Source organism: Macaca nemestrina, chromosome 19 (genome assembly GCF_043159975.1).
Source record: "Macaca nemestrina isolate mMacNem1 chromosome 19, mMacNem.hap1, whole genome shotgun sequence".
NCBI lineage: Eukaryota > Metazoa > Chordata > Mammalia > Primates > Cercopithecidae > Macaca > Macaca nemestrina.
This window is the reverse complement of record NC_092143.1, coordinates 78,613,147-78,631,863: the sequence shown is the minus strand read 5'-3', so window position 1 is coordinate 78,631,863 and position 18,717 is coordinate 78,613,147. Positions and strand designations below refer to the sequence as shown.

Here is an 18,717-nt window from a genome sequence, read left to right as displayed (position 1 = left end):
ATTGATTGCAGCAACACTGAAATCCCTACCTGAAAATTTACAGCCTTAATTTCCAGTAGGTTACATCAGTTATCTTCAAGTGGGTAAAGATTTAAGAGTGTGATCAGCATGTGCTAACTAAAGTGTTTACTACTGAACAGCCTATGCAACACACAACTTACACCAAAATTGCAAAGATACAAATAAATATTAAGTAATTGCTTAAGTTTCTCAAAGATCAAATGAATGGGCAACTGGTTTCCAAGGAGGGAGTAAAATACAAACAAGCACACACTCTTCCAAAAATGGAGAAAAAGATCCAAAGTATAAAGAAAACATAAGTGTTCAATGTCGAAATTTAGGAAAATTTTGGGTAGTACACAGGCATTTTATTCTACCATTAACGGTACAAACTCGTCTTTTGTGAGATTTTATGACACAGAATTTGTGATTTTTTATATATAACATATATAAATAATCTTTCCGAAGTTTAATAACTGTCTCATTCATGAATCAACATATCGAGGACCTACTGTGTACCTGTCACCATGCTAAGAATCTCAGTTGAATCACCTCATGTTGTCTTTGGATTATTTGTAAAGTTGATGCTATTTCACATACATTTTGAGAGAAAACACCTAATTTTGGGGATCCCATCTATGTTCTACACAGAACAGAGAAAAATGTTCAATAATGGAATTGAAATAACTTAGTATTTCAAAATGTATTATACTAAAATAGACGGATGAACTTCAAAATAAGCCCAAGGTCCACAGGCTGTTACTATTGGAACACACACTAAGAAATGCCACTAACACGGTCACTTTGACATAGTATTCCTTATGTGTGGTTTTGGGCAAATTCTTACACTGACAGACCATGGTTGGGGGGGAGAAGAACTCTTGGACACTCCCTTGAAATCATGTTGAGAAACCACTGTTCCAGGGACTAGGCTCTCACATCACTTTCCACTCCGTTCTGCCTACAGCAACAATTACTTGTTACCCAGCTTAAGGCCTCAAACTACGTTCAGTGCTGCTGGGAAAATTAAAGATGTATAAGGTACAACTTTTAGGCTCAAAAAGTGTCTTCTTTTATGGTAGGCATGAATGTAATCTACACGGACTATGTGAATAAAGATGGCATATGATGTCCACATTGTACTATACAAAGCATATGCAGTATTTCCTTGAAGGTTCTGAGAAGAGAGATGTAACACAGATTGACAGCGACTTGTGTGCTTTTTAAAGATGGTGACACCTGTGGTCTTGCTTACAGGAATGGATTGGTCTGTGCTATTCACTTGGCAGGGAAAAAGAAGGAACACATCTGGGCAAGGATAACATCACTAGCAAAAGGTCGCGGTGCATGGAATGCAACTGGATCACAGGGCTGAGGCATGCAGACAGGCCAGCTCAGCCACACGGGCAGTCAGATCAGCCACACGGATGGTCAGATCACACAGTGGGCAGGAAAGTTTCAATCTCGTCCTGTGGACATTGGGAAGACATCAGGAGGAAAACACTCAATTCAGCCAGTATTTCCTGCAGGCTCACTGTGTGCCAGGCACTATATTGATGCTGGAGATACTAAACTGAGTAAGTGTATAAGACACAATCTCTACTCTCAAGGAGCTCACACTGGTGGAGAAGACTGACATGTAAACTGCTGAGAATGACAGATGTTTATCAGGATAGTGATAGAGGCATATACATGATACACAAGAGTACAGGGAGGGAAGGAAGGAATTCTCAGTGGGGATGTCGGGGGATAGTGGCAGGGAGCCAGTGCAGGATGGTTTCCCAAAAGAGGTGACACTCCAGCTAAGACTGGAAGAGTAGACAGAAAGTGGTCAAGCATGAGGAGAGGGCACTCCAGGCAGGTCAGGTGTGGGGGAGGGGCACTCCAGGCAGGACAGGTGTGTGTGTGGGGGGTGCTCCGGGCAGGACAGATGTGGGGGAGGGGCGCTCCAGGCAGGGCAGGTGTGGGGCAGGGGTACTCCAGGCAGGACAGGTGTGGGGGAGGGGTGCTCCAGGCAGGACAGGTGTGGGGGAGGGGCACTCCAGGCAGGACAGGTGTGTGTGGGGTGCTCCGGGCAGGACAGGTGTGGGGGAGGGGCGCTCTAGGCAGGGCAGGTATGGGGGAGGGGCGCTGCAGGCAGGGCAGGTGTAGGGGAGGAGCCCTCCAGGCAGGGCAGGTATGGGGAGGGGCGCTGCAGGCAGGACAGGTGTCGGGAAGGGGAGCTCCAGGCAGGGCAGGTGTGGGGGAGGGGCGCTGCAGGCAGGGCAGGTATGAGGGCGGGAACTCCAGGCAGGCAGGTATGTCAGGGTGGTCAAACTGACCCTGAGGCAAGAGAATCCATATGAATGAACCAGACAGGAAGTTACCACAGCCTCCATGTAGGATATACAGGCAGTAAGCCATTGCATAGGGAAGGCCCAGCCCTGGTGTTGGTGAGAAAGAGAATGAAGGACCTACACGTCCATTTCCTGAGGGATTCAGTGGGATTAGAGTGCTCTACAAGTAACAATCAAAGAATATAAATTAAAAGTCATTGATCTTGCCAGCATTTGAGATGTTATTGCCAATATAAAGGGCGCGGTGGTGAAGGAGACACTCTCATGACTACATTCACGATCTTCTTTGCACTTCATCTTCCTCGTCATGCTCTCTCAGTAAATGCTGTTATTCAGCCAGCTGATATGCTAGCAAGGCAGAAATGGGCTCTTCTTTTACCCTGACTTCTACAATGACCCCCTAACTCCAGTGTCTGATATAGTAGGTATTTAATAAATACTAGATTAATTAATGAATAATTTATTGATTAAGGCAACTGCTAAGTTGGGCTCTGGGAGGCAGCATAGAAAGTATTACACATATGGTTTTAATGGGCAACTTCTGGACAACAGTTCATATTGAAAATGCCCATGAATTAAAAACACGCTGAAGGTGCTATCTCTAAACAGAAAAATACACATATTGTATTTACATTGATTTCATAAATTTTCTGGGAGTGAGACTAAGGGCCAAGCATTATGCTAGTATCCACTTGATCCTCTCCAGGAAGAAAATCAGGTTATCAGATTAGGGATCTACACACCTAACGATGATCATCAGGATGGATAATCAGACTGGAAGGTGTTTCGAAAGCAACAATGCACTGGGCACGGTGATGCACACCTGTATTCCCAGCACTTTGGGAGGCCAAGGTGGGAGGATCATGTGTGGCCAGGAGTTCAAGACCAGTTTGGCCAAAATGGCAAAACCCCATCTCTACTAAAAATACAAAAATTAGCCTGGTGTGGTGGCATGTGCCAGTAATCCCAGCTACTCGGGAAGCTGAAGCAGGAGAATCACTTGAGCCCGGGAGGCGGAGGTTGCTGTGAACCCAGATTGTTATTACTGCACTCTAGCCTGGGTGACAGAGCGAGACCCTGTCTCAAAAAACAAAAAAACAAAAAAAGAAAGAAACAATGAATGGCCATGTGCATAAAGACAACCAACCAGGGGGCAGTGATAGGAGATAACAGAGAAGGGATCGGGTAGATGGAGGTGTCAAGAAGAGACAGAAGACGGGTTGGGGCTAGAGATGGAAGAAATGGCTGACAGATGAAAAGTGACCCAGTGATAAATTCTACGTATTTATTTGCAATTTTTTTTAAAATATAAGACTTGTCTTTGCATCTAGTCGACCGTTTTTCTAAAACTGCAGTAAGCTGACAGTTTTCACTTGGTTCTTCTTTATCTAATCTTCCACACTAATTCAGAAATTATGCTCTTCTACTAAAATCAACTTTTAAAGGCTAATGGTCTTCCTGTTCTATGCTGGTTTGTTATTTTGCTATGTGGGAAATCTCTTTAACATCTGACTGATAAATAAATACTTTTATACATATATGTATTTGGCTATGCAATATGTTAGCAGAAATGGGCAGAATCTGATTAAGTAGAAATCTCAAATGACTTACGAAGGTTATCACCTTACTAGTGTACACATTTCCATATAAAATAGATTCTAGAGGAATGTAAAATCCTAATCACTCTCATATGCTAAAGCAGCAAGGACTTCTATTATCTTAAGGGATAAGTTTCTCATTCTGGAATAAGAATTAAATATCAGGCCATCTCACTAAGTAAAAATTGAATGCAACTAGGATCATGAAATAATTGTCAAACTTATTTATATTAAGATAATAAAAAGATTGAATTATATATCACTGAAATCCTGAAAGGCTAATCATTAAATGGATAAATCAAGACTTAATTAACTTTTACCGTGTTTTATAGTTATTTGTCAGAAATGAATTTTGTTTTATGATGAAGGAACGAGTATTTTCAAACTTAGGGAAATGCTCTATTTCACACACACAATACAGAAGAATATAAGCCAGTAAAAATGGGTATCTATTTGGGTCCTAATAAATATTAATAACTTGGGTATCCAATATCTATATTTTAAAAAGATTCTTTGACAGAAGAAATGGTTTGTTTATGAATATATCACTAGTTCCAGAAGTTAATGCCTTATTGTGCAAGACCACACCAAATGAGTCATATTTTTTAAAAAATGACAAGCTTTGCTCTATTTTAAGCCTTTTTTTCTTTTGTTTTTGTTTTTTTTGGGATGGAGTCTCAGTCTGTCGCCCAGGCTGGTGTGCCATGGCACGATCTTGGCTCACTGCAACCTCCACCTCCCGGGTTAAAGTGATTCTCCTGCCTCAGCCGCCCAAGTAGCTGGGACTACAAGCGTGTGCCACCATACCTGGCTAATGTTTTGTATTTTTAGTAGAAACAGGGTTTCACCATGTTGGCCAGGCTGGTCTTGAACTCCTGACCTCAAGTAATCCACCCATCTCGGCCTGCGAAAGTGTTGGGATTACAGGTAAGAGACACTGTGCCCAGCTTAAGCATATTAATATTTGAAAATACAGTAATAACTGAAATACTGTTGAAATAATATGCTACATACAAGGATTCAGCATGAAGTAAACAAAACTGCTGTTTATTGTTCAACACACTTCTGCTGAGACTCTTAATGCTGTGATTTTGTATCCCAGTTTCTTGTAGTTAACACACTCTTCTGCTGCTACAGGTGTCAGTTTAATTTCTTTGTACCATTCCACTTAGAACTTCTGGCCCATGTCAAAGGATTCATGGCCTTGGATATGTCTATGCAAATGGAAAAGAAGCTGGTGTTTCATATCACCTGCTTCCACTTCTCTAAATTTATCCCTGATTACCAGGATGTTCTCAGACTTTCCAAGGAGGCATAAAAGTCTTATAAACTCAACCCAGAGGTAAGCTGAGAAATCCTGTCTCTGAACAGAACAGAAAAGAAATTATCTTCAACCCTGCACTTTGATCTAAAGGTGCCTTGCATTTGAGCCTAGCCATTTGTCTGAGGAGTTTTGAGTAGGTGGGAATACATTTGTTCTTTGGGCTTTGAGCTCTTGCTCAAATCTTTGTCTTGATGAATCTTGTGAATGCTCAAGTATACGGGGGCTTCACACACATTCACTGAAAAAGCACCTTTCTCCTTCTGCTCTCCCTGGAAAATCTCTGACACAGGCATTTACCTGTGTAGCACACATCCTGAAGTTCTCAGGGAGTAGACTGGAAGGGCTTCATGATAGACAACTAAATATTGAAAAGAAATCCTTGGAGTTTTTACCTTAAAGCTCAGTCCTATCTCCTCTCACTCCTCCCATCTTCAAAACTCTGTTTTTATCCAAAATGGTTTAATTACTTTTGTTCCCTTGAAAAATTGTGACCTCAGGTTTTAGGTCAAGATATTTTCCTAAACAAAGTTCTCTCCCTAATATGGTACCAACTGTTGAAATAATTCATTTCTTATGTTTCTGCTACTGTAAATACTTCATGTTATATAAAATACAGATATAAAAAATAAGCACACCAAACATAATTGTTAAATGAATCAACGAACACCTTCCTTGAGTGTATTCACCTTTTACCAGAAGGTTTAAAGACATCGAGTAACTCAAAGAAGAAACCTCGCCTGGCACCTAATCAGGCAGATTTTTAAGAGCGATGTGAGACCCCAGCGGTCTTCTCCATCACCCCAGCCATAACCTTTATGTCTCTATTCAACAAAAGAAGAGCAGCAGGAATGTCCAAACGTTTTCAGACCAGAGTTAATCAGTTTTTCTCATCTTCAAAATGTATGGTCACTTAATTCAGCTCTTTTTAAACCTGCAGACCGAAGTATCACTTTGGTCTAAGTGGAGAGAGATCAGAGAGGCCTGGGGATGCTCTGTTAAGCAACTTGCTGCAAACATGGTATTTCTCTGAAGACCCAAAATTTTACCTAAAAAAATGCACATTTTGGGTCATGTTCCATTAAAATATGTCTAATATAAAAAGAGTACTGCACAATATTTAGCCCTGATTAAACTGCTATTCTAGGAAAGCACCACTTCTACCACATAGTTCTGCATATAAAGTAAGGTTTGGGCCAGGTGCCGTCACTCATGCTTGTAATACCAGCACTTCGGGAGGCCAAGGCAGGAAGATCACTTGAGGCCAAAGCAGGAGGATCAGTTGAGTCCAGGAGTTCCAGACAAGCCTGGGCAACATGGTGAAACACTGTCTCTCCTAAAACAACACAAATTAGCCAGGCATGGTGGCATGTATCTGTAGTACCAGCTACTGGGTGGCTGAGGTAGAAGGATCGCTTGAGTCTCAGAAGTCAAGGCTGCAGTGAGTCCATCACGCCACTGCACTCCAGCCTGGGTGACAAAGCAAGACCCTGTCTCAGTTAAAAAGAAATGATTTGGGTTTCCAAATCTTTGGAATTTGGTGTGAAAAGTGCAGTCTTATGTAAGAGAGTGATTTGCTGAAACATGGACATTTAAGGCTCTGAACTGCAATATGGTCACCTATAAGTTGAGTGCCCATATGTCCTGGTTTGAAATGGGTTAAGCATGTTGTCCTGCATCACTGTTATTAGCCCAAAGCACCTTTGTTCAGATGACAAATTACATGGTCACCTTGCCAACAAGCCATGAAACTGCCACTGTATTCGCAATTCACAGTCCTCTTTGACAGAAACACCCACAGCCATGGGGCAGTAAGAATGACAGCCAAAACTGTGAACAATCGATCAGGCCCCAAGAGAAATTAATGGTGGAGATCAACCAAATGATATGGCTGTCAGAAATGTGACATTTAAATTTTCAGTTACTTGAAATAAAGGAAAAAAATCAGCTAACAATGCTTAAATCAATAAATAAGGCTACTAATACTAAAAGAAGCAGAAATTAAAGAAATAAAACAAAAACAGAGCTCACCTCATACCAGACATTAAAAGTCATTTCTGACCTCATAACACACAGACCAATGTGAGATTTCCTAAGAGCAAGTATAGCACCTTCCGTGTTTTCTGTCCCTATGGACCCATGACACCAACCTAAAGGCATACATGTATCCCATGAAAAATAAGTACATAATAATTTGAAGCAGTTATATGAGTAATTAGCACTCCTATTGATTAAAACACATATTTAAAAATGACTCATTAAAGACAGAATAAATCCAAAGCCAGAAAATGGTTCACTCATAGGAGGGGTGTGCGTGCGTGTGTGTGTGTGTCTTCTGACAATTTACCATTGTAACTTGGGAAAGAATTATTATTTACATTGTACATTACCCATAGCAATTTTTAAAATGTTCAATTCCAGTTGGCTTCTATAATGTTTTTAAAAAAGTTTTCCTCTGCTTGAAAATGATGAGCTCTCGAAAATTGCCTAAAACTGAACCTTTTCATTTAACATTTTAAGACTCCTCTCATATTACTTAGTCTAATTCTCAGGAAAAACAATAGAATGCTCTAAAACTATTTGTGTATCAATTGGCTGCAATGAACTTTAAAGAGCAAGTTAAGTAAGTTCTTGAGATAAAACACTTTATGCCAAGTTATGAATGCAAACTTACACTACTTAAAACTATATCCAGTATTATCCTAAGTTAATTACACATAAGACGAGCAATATGGTCTTTTTCTGAAACCAGTCAGCCTGTATCTCTCTCTTCCACATTGGTACATGGTATCAGCAACCCCAGCTCCTGAGAACATATAGGAACTTTACACAAGTATTTTATTATTATATTACCCAGGATTAATGTCCTCTCTAAATTCACTTGACTGAACTTTTAGTCTCTTTCATTAGTTTGTCCATCTCTTCCCAGCTATCAGCCCTTTTCCTTCCGACTTTTCCCTCTTTTCCTCCCTAGCTGGGGTAGCCTGGCTTATCCCATCCATGATCCTCACTGTCACTTGCAATGCCCTGGCTCTTGTCCTTCCATCGCCTCTGCAACGTGGACCCTACATTCCTATATTAGAGGGCTAACCTTTCATTGTGACTTCCGGCTCGCATGTGAAAGCCGTTGTAAACCACTGGGTGACTCTGAATAAGAGGACGTGGCTACATCAGACTGATGATATCTAGTATTCCTGGGGCTGAGGTGTTCTTGGAAAGCTTCCACTTCTCTTCTGACCTCTCACATTTCCTCAGAAGCTTGTCTAGTTGCTATTCCAAATGTTTGCCAAACATTTTAAAACCTGACATCCATAGCATTTAATCACTGCCCAGTAAACGTCAGGCATTTAAGTATCTTTAAGTGAAGGACAGAGTGACTTCTTACATATTCAGGAATTTGAAGTCATTGATAAGGCCAGGCCTTATTCTGTATTGCTGCAGAGGGAACATGTGCACCTTGAAGGAAGCTACAGAGAGACGGACCTAGATCAACAGGAGCGCAGTCAGGAGCTGCGCAGCCGTCACTAACTTTACAAGGCGAGCACTTCCTAACCATATGCAGGATTTAATAATGGTGGGTGGAGACCTGTTATGGTTTCTGTCTGGGTGACTGTGTCTGAGTGACCTTCAGAGGTCCCTTCAAGATTCAGATTTATAACTGTGCCAGGAGCTATGAAATGACAGGGATTATATACAAACAGTAATGAGCAAAAATTAAGGGTAGCAGAAAAGACTTAGAAAACGCTTTCCAAGCTTCCATACCTTCTCTGCCTGGAGCACCCTAAATAGCTCAGTCTTGCGCTCTTACTCATGTGGGGTGTGGCAGGGTAAAAGCAAGAAGTATCAAGAGCAACACACGCGCCATATGATGGCTTCAGGTGTTTTTGGTAAAGTCACAGTGAGTTTTTTGAACTGGCCCTCTCCTCTACAGAAGTAAATCTCAGAGATTACTTTATTTAAAGTGTCCCTGTCCCTGGGACAGCCCTCAGAGAGAAGAAAAAATGAAGGGAGGCAGAGACATGGGGGTGGGGAACACAGAGAACTGGCTTAAGACAGGCTTCCGAGTCCTAGACCAGTCCTCCCTATGAGGGAGGCCTGTATTCTTCTTTTTCATTATTGAATTTTATTTTTATTTTCAAATGTAACACCACAAAGTACAAATTTTATTCCACAAATCTATACATGTATGTGCTCATAACATTAATAGAATATTTTACCTGAAAATATCTACTGATTAGTAATAATCTACTGAAATGTTAGACCAAAATTAGGCCAGGCATGGTGGCTCATGCCTGTAGTTCCAGCATTTTGAGAGGCTAAGATAGGAGGATTGGTAGGGCCCAGGAGTTCAAGACCAGCCTGAGCAACACAGTGAGACCCTATCTCTACCAAAATAGACTGGATAAAGAAAATGTGGTACATACACACCATGGAATACTATGCAGCCATAAAAAACAATGAGCTCATGTCCTTTGCAGGGTGAGGATGGAAGCCATCATCCTCAGCAAACTAACAAAGGAACAGAAAACCAAACACAGCATGTTCAAATTCATAAGTGGGAGTTGAACAATGTGAACACATGGACACAGGGAGGGGAACAACACACACCAGGGCCTTTCGAGGGGTGGGGAGTAAGGGGAGGGAGAGCATTAGGACAAATACCTAATGCATGAGGGACTTAAAACCTAGATGACAGGTTGATAGGTGCAGCAAGCCACCATGGCACATGTATATGTATGTAACAAACCTGCACACTCTGCACATGTATCCTGGAACTTAAAGTAAAATTAAAATAAATATATATATATGTCTTTTATGCTTAAGCACAAATCACTTGGTTTCTGTTTCTTGGAATCAAGAAAGCTTAACTAATATACCACGGCAGCTGTAGGATTGTTTGAAGCCGCCATATCATATCAACACATGCCTGGTTCAGAAAGGCTTAATTGTCACCAAGTACACAAAGTATTTTCCAATATAATCTTCTAACACAACACATAGCAGGTCAGTTAACAGGTACTGCTACTCAGAAGATCCTAGGCTCTAAACCTTCTCTTGAAGTCCTTCTGACAGTTGTTTCCCACCAGAATCCCATGCAATTATGTTTATGTAGTTACAACCAAGTCCTGCACTGGAAACAAAAGGTTTGGAATGTGCCACTGGAACTGTGTCTGGGAAACGTTGGTGAATTACAAGTGCAGGGGCTTTACAAATCCGAGTCCCACACAGAACTGCACTAAACAGTACTTCACCGAGCACGTTCAGATTCTGTGCCCACCTCTACCGCACAGAAACGACATGCAAAATGGGTGCTGACTGTGTTGGGTGGCTGGCACTTTTTTTTTCTTTCATTATCACCAACGAACAAAATTGTCAAACAAATGTGGGAGAAAAAACTGGGAAAGAATAGCGTGCGGCACAATGTCAACAAACATGACTGGGCTGTAAGTGCACCAAGCCAGTACTGAGAGACCAGGAAGTGAGGCCGCTGATTAGGCAGAGACACCCGAAACACTCCAGTAGCTGGGAGAATATTTTATGTTTAAAGAGATTTTAGAAAATTCTCATGGGGGTATAAATCCTTTGAAAGGTATTTTCACCTTGCTAAAATCTCATTTGAAAAACAATTTGGAGCATTGCAGAAGTCTTAGACTTTTTCCCCCCTCAAATTTTAAACAGTCTAGACTAGGAAAATTCTTCTTGACCTCATGCATTATCCTTCAGACACAGTGTGCAGAAATACTGAAAAGGCTGTGCCTGGACTCTCTCTCCTTCTTTACCCATGCTGACCTGCGAGCCCACGAACACCGAGCAGCCCACTGCCATAATTCAAAGTAAATGAATGGTTATTTGGACAGAGGACTATGGATGACCTCTGCCATGTGCACGAAACAAAGATGGGGGTGAGGGTGCAGTTTTATTTAAGTGGAAAGTAATAAGCACAAATACTTCGGATAGTCTTTGTCACAACTAATCCAGTAAAAATGGCTAAGGAGCATTAATGCCAACAGTTAATGATAAATGAATGATTCGTATGTAGTAACAGGCATCATTAAGCCTTCTGCTATAGGCAATAAGACTTTGTAAGTGTCAATTCTTGCTATCCTAAGATTATCAAAAAGAAGTAAAAGGGCCACCTTGTTAAAATTTAATGATCAACTTTATCAGGAGGATCTTTTCCTAAGTTACTCTGGATTGGCAGGGATTTAACGCATGAGAACTCAAGAGCATTGGGTTAAATTTACACATTAAATAAGTTAAATTTATATATTTAAACAACTATATTATAAATAATTATTTATATTATTATATTATAAATTAATGTTATTAGTTTATAATTATTAAAATAATTATAAAAATAAATATATGTTTATTACTTATATATTTATATTTATAATGAACTTCAAGTGCATTTTACGAAGGTGAAGCACCACCCCTAATCCTCCTTGTTTAATTCCAGATATTAAACAAAGGATAAGAAATAAGAGGCGGATATAACTGAAGGGTTTACTTTAAAAAAGAAGAAGAAAAGAAGTAGGAGGAAAATAAAAAATGTTTTCTTTTCCACTGCTGCATAGTTTTAAAAAATATTGAATAAAGACTAGCGAGATGGTGAAATTGTAATAAATAATGACCAAATTAGAAATATGACCAACAAATTCTAAGGTCTATCACACCATTTTGTCAATTGTGTAGCACACTGCTTTTTACATACGTTTCCACGAGGGCCAAAACAAAAAGAAATTTAGGTAGAATTTTCTGATTGCGAATGTATTAATTTACCTTATTTAATTCTTACGAGTCCGAGTAATTACATTATCAGCACTTAGAGATAAAACAAATTCGTCAAATTAAGTAACTTGCCCAAAGTCATTCAAATAATGAGTGACAAAGTCACTCCCAAAGTCACCCCTTCCTCCTTCAGTGACCCACGGGATTCACACTGCACAACAGAATCTCAACGTGGTCCTTCTGTGCAGAATGCAGTGAACTGATGACACACTATCTAAAAGGTTTTTCTGCTGCTCTTTTTATTCAATGCTTTTCTAAGAAGTCCAAAGTCTGTCACAGATATTACCTTATTAATCTTTACCATTTATCTGGGTATACCGGTTTTGGATGTTATTACTGTTGTTATCATGGATGGGAAAATTAACCTGAGCACAAATGTCAGCAAGTGAGTGGCAGCTTGGGCTGGAAGTCTTGCCACCTAACACACAATCCAGGGCGCTAGCCACTAAATCTTGCTTTTTGTGATACAGCAAAACACACAAGGCCGTGCTACTGTTAATCTTTAATGAAACCGAATATCACCTATACTATTCTGAATCATCATTCAGTTTCTAGTATAACATTCAGTACATAGTCAAGCCTAAGACCACACATTCATATATAAAGGTTGAAAGAAAATCCAATTTACTTTCTAAAATTGCATAAATTATTTTTAACAGGTCACAACAATTTTACTTAAGAAAGGGAAATTAATTTGCCCATCAATTTACACTCAGACACTTTTCCTCTCTTTAAGGAGCTGATTCTCTATTATTGTGGATTGATTGCTTTTCCTTTCCTTAAAGAATTCTTAAAAATAATAACATCAATGTGATAAATGTTTAATTTCCTGTCCATTAGCAGCAGAAGCTCCATCTGCCCAGAGGACAAATCAAATGCTCCGTGACAATGAGGGGGGTGTAACAAGCAACTTGCGGCTCTGCTCAAACTGGGTTCACCATGCTGTTTCTTCCTTTTACAAATGCACAGCAAATACAGCTGCCATTTAAAAAGGTTCCTAAGGTTTTCCCCAAATGCCTAATACTACTGTTTAGATATGAACTCTATGTTGCCCAGGCTGGAGTGCTGTGGCTATTCACAGGCACAATCATGGCACACTCCAGCCTTGAACTCCTGGGCTCCACAATCTTCCCTTCTCGCCTCAGCCTCCTGAGTCTCCATAAATGCCATTACTGCAGCCTGGAGTTCTCTCCTACTTATCTTCTTTTATCAAGTAGAGTCTTAGCTGTCCTTCAAGGCTTGGCAGAGAGACCACCTCCTCACCTCAGCCTTAGCTGACAATACTATGTGCTTCAGCACTGGCCCATTCTCTTGGGTCACGTAATATTTTAGTAGTTCCTCTATTTAGCAAGCAGTCCCCATTTGTACATAAGAATTTCTATGCTCATCCTTTTTAAGGCTGCAAGCTCCTTGCAAGGCGGCGCCAGATCTCTGTACTTCCCAAGCACAGTTCCCTATATATGTCCCAGGTTTTCCATGAAAGCTTGTTGGAGGCAGTGTGGAGACCTTTGAGCTATAAAGTTCTTGGGTCTAGTCAAAGCAACAGTGGCTTCTGTGACATTGCCTACCTCAGCGACCTCACTTGTAAAGTGGACTTATGATACCCGCTCCTGGGAACTTGTTTTCCTCACTCCAGAGCAAAACTGGAAATACGCTTTGTAAATTGTTTTTAGTAAAAAGTGTGTTTATACAAAGCACTGAGGATCCTCTAATTTTTTTTTTCTTTTTTCTTTTTTTTTTTGAGAAGGAGTCTTGCTCTGTCACCTAGGCTGGAGTGCAGTGGTATGATCTCGGCTCACTGCAACTTCCGCCTCCCGGGTTCAAGCAATTCTCCTGCCTCAGTCTCCTGAGTAGGTGGGATTGCAGGTGCATGTCACCACACCCAGCTAATTTTTGTATTTTTAGTACAGACAGGGTTTCACCATGTTGGTCAGGCAGGTCCCAAACTCCTGACCTCATGATTCACCTGCCTCGGCCTCCCAAAGTGCTGGGACTACAGGCATGAGCCACCGCGCCTGGCCTAATACTTTTATACTATACAAGTATAAAATGTCACACCTATATGGGCATGTATTTAAGGATAAAATGTGAAATACTGTGTAAAACACTTGAAATACTAAATACATGGTCCATATAATAACATATTTGATCCCTTTGAATTAAAGACATGCTTAAAATAAATACTCTCAGGAATTAGCAAGAAATAGAACTACCCCACCCATTTGTAATTTATAGATGAATGTAGAAAAAATCTGTATAAGTTGATATAATGAACATGCAAACTCTTTCCTGAGACTATTACTGTATTATGTAAATATTGGAAGCGGAGAGAAACCCAAATCTATCAATGCATGAATATTGGTCAGCCATATAGATGAAATAAAATGAAAAGAGGCAGACGCATCCCCTCAAGCCTTCACTTCAGCTCTCTGCTTGGAAAGTGTGATCATCTCCAGATTATTGGTATGGATAGACAGACGTTCTTCTAAAAATGAATGCTGCATTTCTAGTGACCAAATTAAATCAACAGCAATGTTAATTATCTGTTGTCTGTCTTTTATTACTCTTGTCAACTCTCTTGTCCTTTCATTTCTGTGACCACACACTTTCTGCACCAATTTGAAATCAGTTCCTTTTGGATGTACCAGAAAGAATGTGTTTATACAAATCATTGAGGACCCGCAAATGTTTTTCTTGTGTTTTCTTTTTCTTTTCTTTTCTTTTTTCTTTTTTTTTTGAGACAGACTCTTGCTCTGTCACCCAAGCTGGAGTGCAGTGATGCGATCTTGGCTCACTGCAACCTCTGCCTCCGCCATGAGAGGTTCAAGTGACTCTCATGCCTCGGTCTCCCAAGTAGCTGGGATTACAGGCATGCACCATCAAACCTGCCTAACTTTTGTATTTTCAGTAGAGACGAGGTTTCACCATGTTGTTCAGGCTGGTCTCGAATTCCTAATCTCAAGTGATCCGCCTGCCTTGGCCTCCTAAAGTGTTGGAATTACAGGTGTGAGCCACTACTCCTGGCCTCTCAAGTTTTCTTTAGGTGAGGTTAATAACGATGTTTATATCAAATATTCAGAAGCAAAAACTTGATCACCCATTTTCTTCCATCAGCCGGCAGGAATTCAGGTTCTTGCTTCTTCCTATCTATCCATCCACCCCTTCCACCAATTATATCTTTTTCTAGTAACACAGCACTTTGGGACCACCTGAGGTTTCTTCCAAAATTTCATTTCGGTGTTTACACAGGAAGAAAGATCCTAGTTAATAGACTACACTTATTAGAAGACATTTTAGGCACGACTGTTTGTTAATTGATATTTCGAGGTCTCATACGTTTCAGGAGCTTTTCCAACTAACTTTAGTATTCACTCCAAGATTAATTCAGGTTTGCATTTTTTTCCTATCTGTAGGCACCTAAAGAGTTGTTGGGGTGTGTGTGTGTGTGTGTGTGTAGGGGGCGGGGAGTGCATTTTTCATTATAATTCCAATTTAAAAGGTTTAAAAATGATAAATGATCAATTCTACACTTACCTTTTAATTAATTAGTAATAATACACTTTCGAAGTTCAGGAGAAATTATTTCCTTCTTCAACACTTAAGTATTTAACCACTCTTGTCACAGATCCCTTGGAAAGGTTCTGCTCTAAGTTAATTTAAAAACTATCATATTAAGTATAGTAAACCCTATCAAAGTAAGCAAGGTTGTCAATCAGAGTGGCCAGGTTTCCAGGGACTCAAGTCCCCAAGTGTTATCCAGAGTTAGCAATATTTCTCTTTGTTGGATTTGAAGCTATGTTTCATATTTCAAATTGAGTATAAACAGCTTTAAATGAGAAGACTTCACTTAATTTGAAAAAGGCAGAGGTTTGAGAAGCATATTTAGTTTTCGTCATCTTTAAAATAAAATGAAATAGAAAACCTAACTAGAGAAATATGATATTTATTTTAAAATATGTGTCAATTGACTCTTTCTGTTATCAGTCAGGCTTCTGGTCAACAGTAGGCCACTGTAGCATGAGGAGCAATTTTGTTTCATTTTGTCATATGCCTTTATGTTAGGGTAGAGGTTGGGGTTGGTGATGAAGAATCTGTTCCCTGATATTTGTGGTCACATAGACATGAGATTCCCTTTCTTGCTATGACTGAGTCACTGGTAGGCTCACTAAGCCACATGCACGAGTGTGGAGTTATTGAAAGGAGGCTACTCCTGAAATTTGGTGAGCTTATCAGAATAAGTTCTACCGGTGCAGCCAAACAATACTCTCAAACATGAACAGTGAGGGGCAGAGATGAGCAACCGTTTTCTCTGAGGCACCAAGCAAAATACTAGACCACGAAAAAATTCTGTAATTGACAATCTTCTCTGAATTCACAGCAACGCATTATTGAAATGCAACTTAAAGAATGAGCTATTACAAAGGATAATCCCACTGGTTTTTCACTACACATTTTTGTCACCAAATATGGACATTTCAGTGTATTTGGTGTGTGTGTTCACATAAGGGAATGAGTGTGTATATAGCCTTCTTAATTTCTTCTTGTTAATTTAGACCTATCTACAAATTTTCAGACAGAACACAATTTCCTTTGTATTTAGATCTATTTTGTACATTATTCCTTAGTCTAATATACTTTTACACTTCATTTAGCAGTAAACAACTGAAGCATTATGTATCTATAAAAGGCAATTATCCTAACCGTTCTAATTATCTTATAACACTTGTACTTTTTTCCTTCAGTGTGTGAGTATACAAATGCTTGCTTTATTTAAGAAAGGGAAAAATGTAGACAGAAAGAATGTACTTTTTAACAATTCACTAATCCAGGAAAATGTCACTTCTTCAAAAACAAACAAAAAAACCTTTGAAATAACAAAACAGGAAAAATAAGATTTTCAGTCAAAAGATTACTTACGAAAAACCAAATCATTTGCTTCAAAAAGGCTTTCTAAATTGCGTTAACTTTTGCATGCTATTTTTAAAAGTTTAATTGCCTAAATTCCTAGTGATAGGTAAATTTTTTTCAAAAAACTGACCTAATATTAATTTTTTGTATTCTAAAGGTCATGAAAAAAGTTACATAATTTCCTGAAAACCTAATTACATAAAGCAAACCAAAATAAGACCTCATTATTCTTACACTGCCTCTGTTTTAAAAAAGAGAAAAAAACTGGAATTCATACTAAAAACCTTAGGTTTATTCATTTTAACTTGAATTTGTTGTTTATGATGAAATCTTGAGTTTCAGGATGATATGTTTAGATATAATTTTCACTAATGGATGTAAAAGAGCTCTGTACCTAAAACAAGTATTCATACTTTTTTCTTAAAAGGTCTAAATTCTTAATGCTAAGAAGTATATTCTCTATAAGTGGAGTTTTATAACTCCTACAGTTTGATATTTTTGAAGCTATAGAAAAATTTTGACAAGCTCAAATAGATTGTCTCCCCAAAATGAATACATGGTCATTTCGAACTGACCTTGCTATCCTTGAACTAATGGCATTCCTTCTTCACAGTGGCCAACAGAGGGGATGGTATGTACCCCAGGATGCTGTGCAGCTGACCCTTGAACAATATGGGTTTGAACTGTACAGGTCCACTTCTATGTGGGTTTTCCTCCATTTCTGGCACCTGAGACAGCCAGACCAACCCCCCCCCCCCCACTCTTGGGCTCACTCAACCTGAAGACAACCAGGATGAAGGTCTAATTCCACTTGATGAATAGTAAATACATTTTCTCTGCCTTAAGATTTTCTCAGTAACATTTTCTCTTCTCTAGCTTACTTTGTCATAAGAATATGGCATGTGAAACACATAACATACAAAATATGTGTTAACTGACTGTCTATGTTATCAGTAAGGCTTCTGGTCAACAGTAGGCCATTGGAAGTCTTTGGGGAACCACAAGTTAGACGTGAATTTGCAACTGCAGTGCCCTAGCCCCCACACTGTTCAAGAGTTAACTGTATTTCCTGAATTAAAAAAGGTTGGTTCATAATATTTTCTGAACTAAAACCAATCCTGATTGCTACAAATAGAAAATTTTTATTATTTAATACTATTTTCATACTGCTTTTTGAAGGTTTTTATGCTGGTGAAACTCAAGTTGTCCTTATAAACATGAAGTCCTTAAGAATAGTGTTTATACCAAGATAGGACTCACTTAGCTGAAGTCCTGAAGGGTTGGGCTAGCAAATGGCCTTTTGCTATCACTCTTCCCCCTCCACCCTCCCTGCTGCAAGAGGCAGCAGGAGGCCCACTGCCAATCACCCTTGAGTAGTCCAGCTCTTTTGTGTGTTTCCCACTAGTCTACATTCTGGATTTAAAAAAAATACACTTCATTTGAAAAATAAAAAACTCAATGAATCATGATCCCTTTTGCTAAGAGACAGCATTTCAAAATGACAGGTTTTCACAAAAGGACAAAGATAATATACAGACACGTGCTATATAATAAAAAACCTCACATATGATGGTGGTCCCAAATGAGGTGGTACACCTTATTTTTATCGTACCTGTTCTATGTTTAAATATGTTAGGGTACACAGATACTTACCATTGTGTTCCCAATGCCTTCAGTATTCAGTACAGTCACATGTTATTGACTTGGTAGCCCAGGAACCATAGGCAACACCACATAGCCTGGGTGCATAGTAGGCTCTACC

At 39.5% G+C, this 18,717-nt stretch overlaps 1 protein-coding gene across 10 annotated transcripts in view; it reads right to left on the bottom strand.

Moving 5' to 3' along the window:
* Positions 1-18,717, bottom strand: part of LOC105478860 (protein tyrosine phosphatase receptor type M) — an 826,332-nt gene that overhangs the window by 372,612 nt on the left and 435,003 nt on the right. The window lies entirely within an intron of this gene.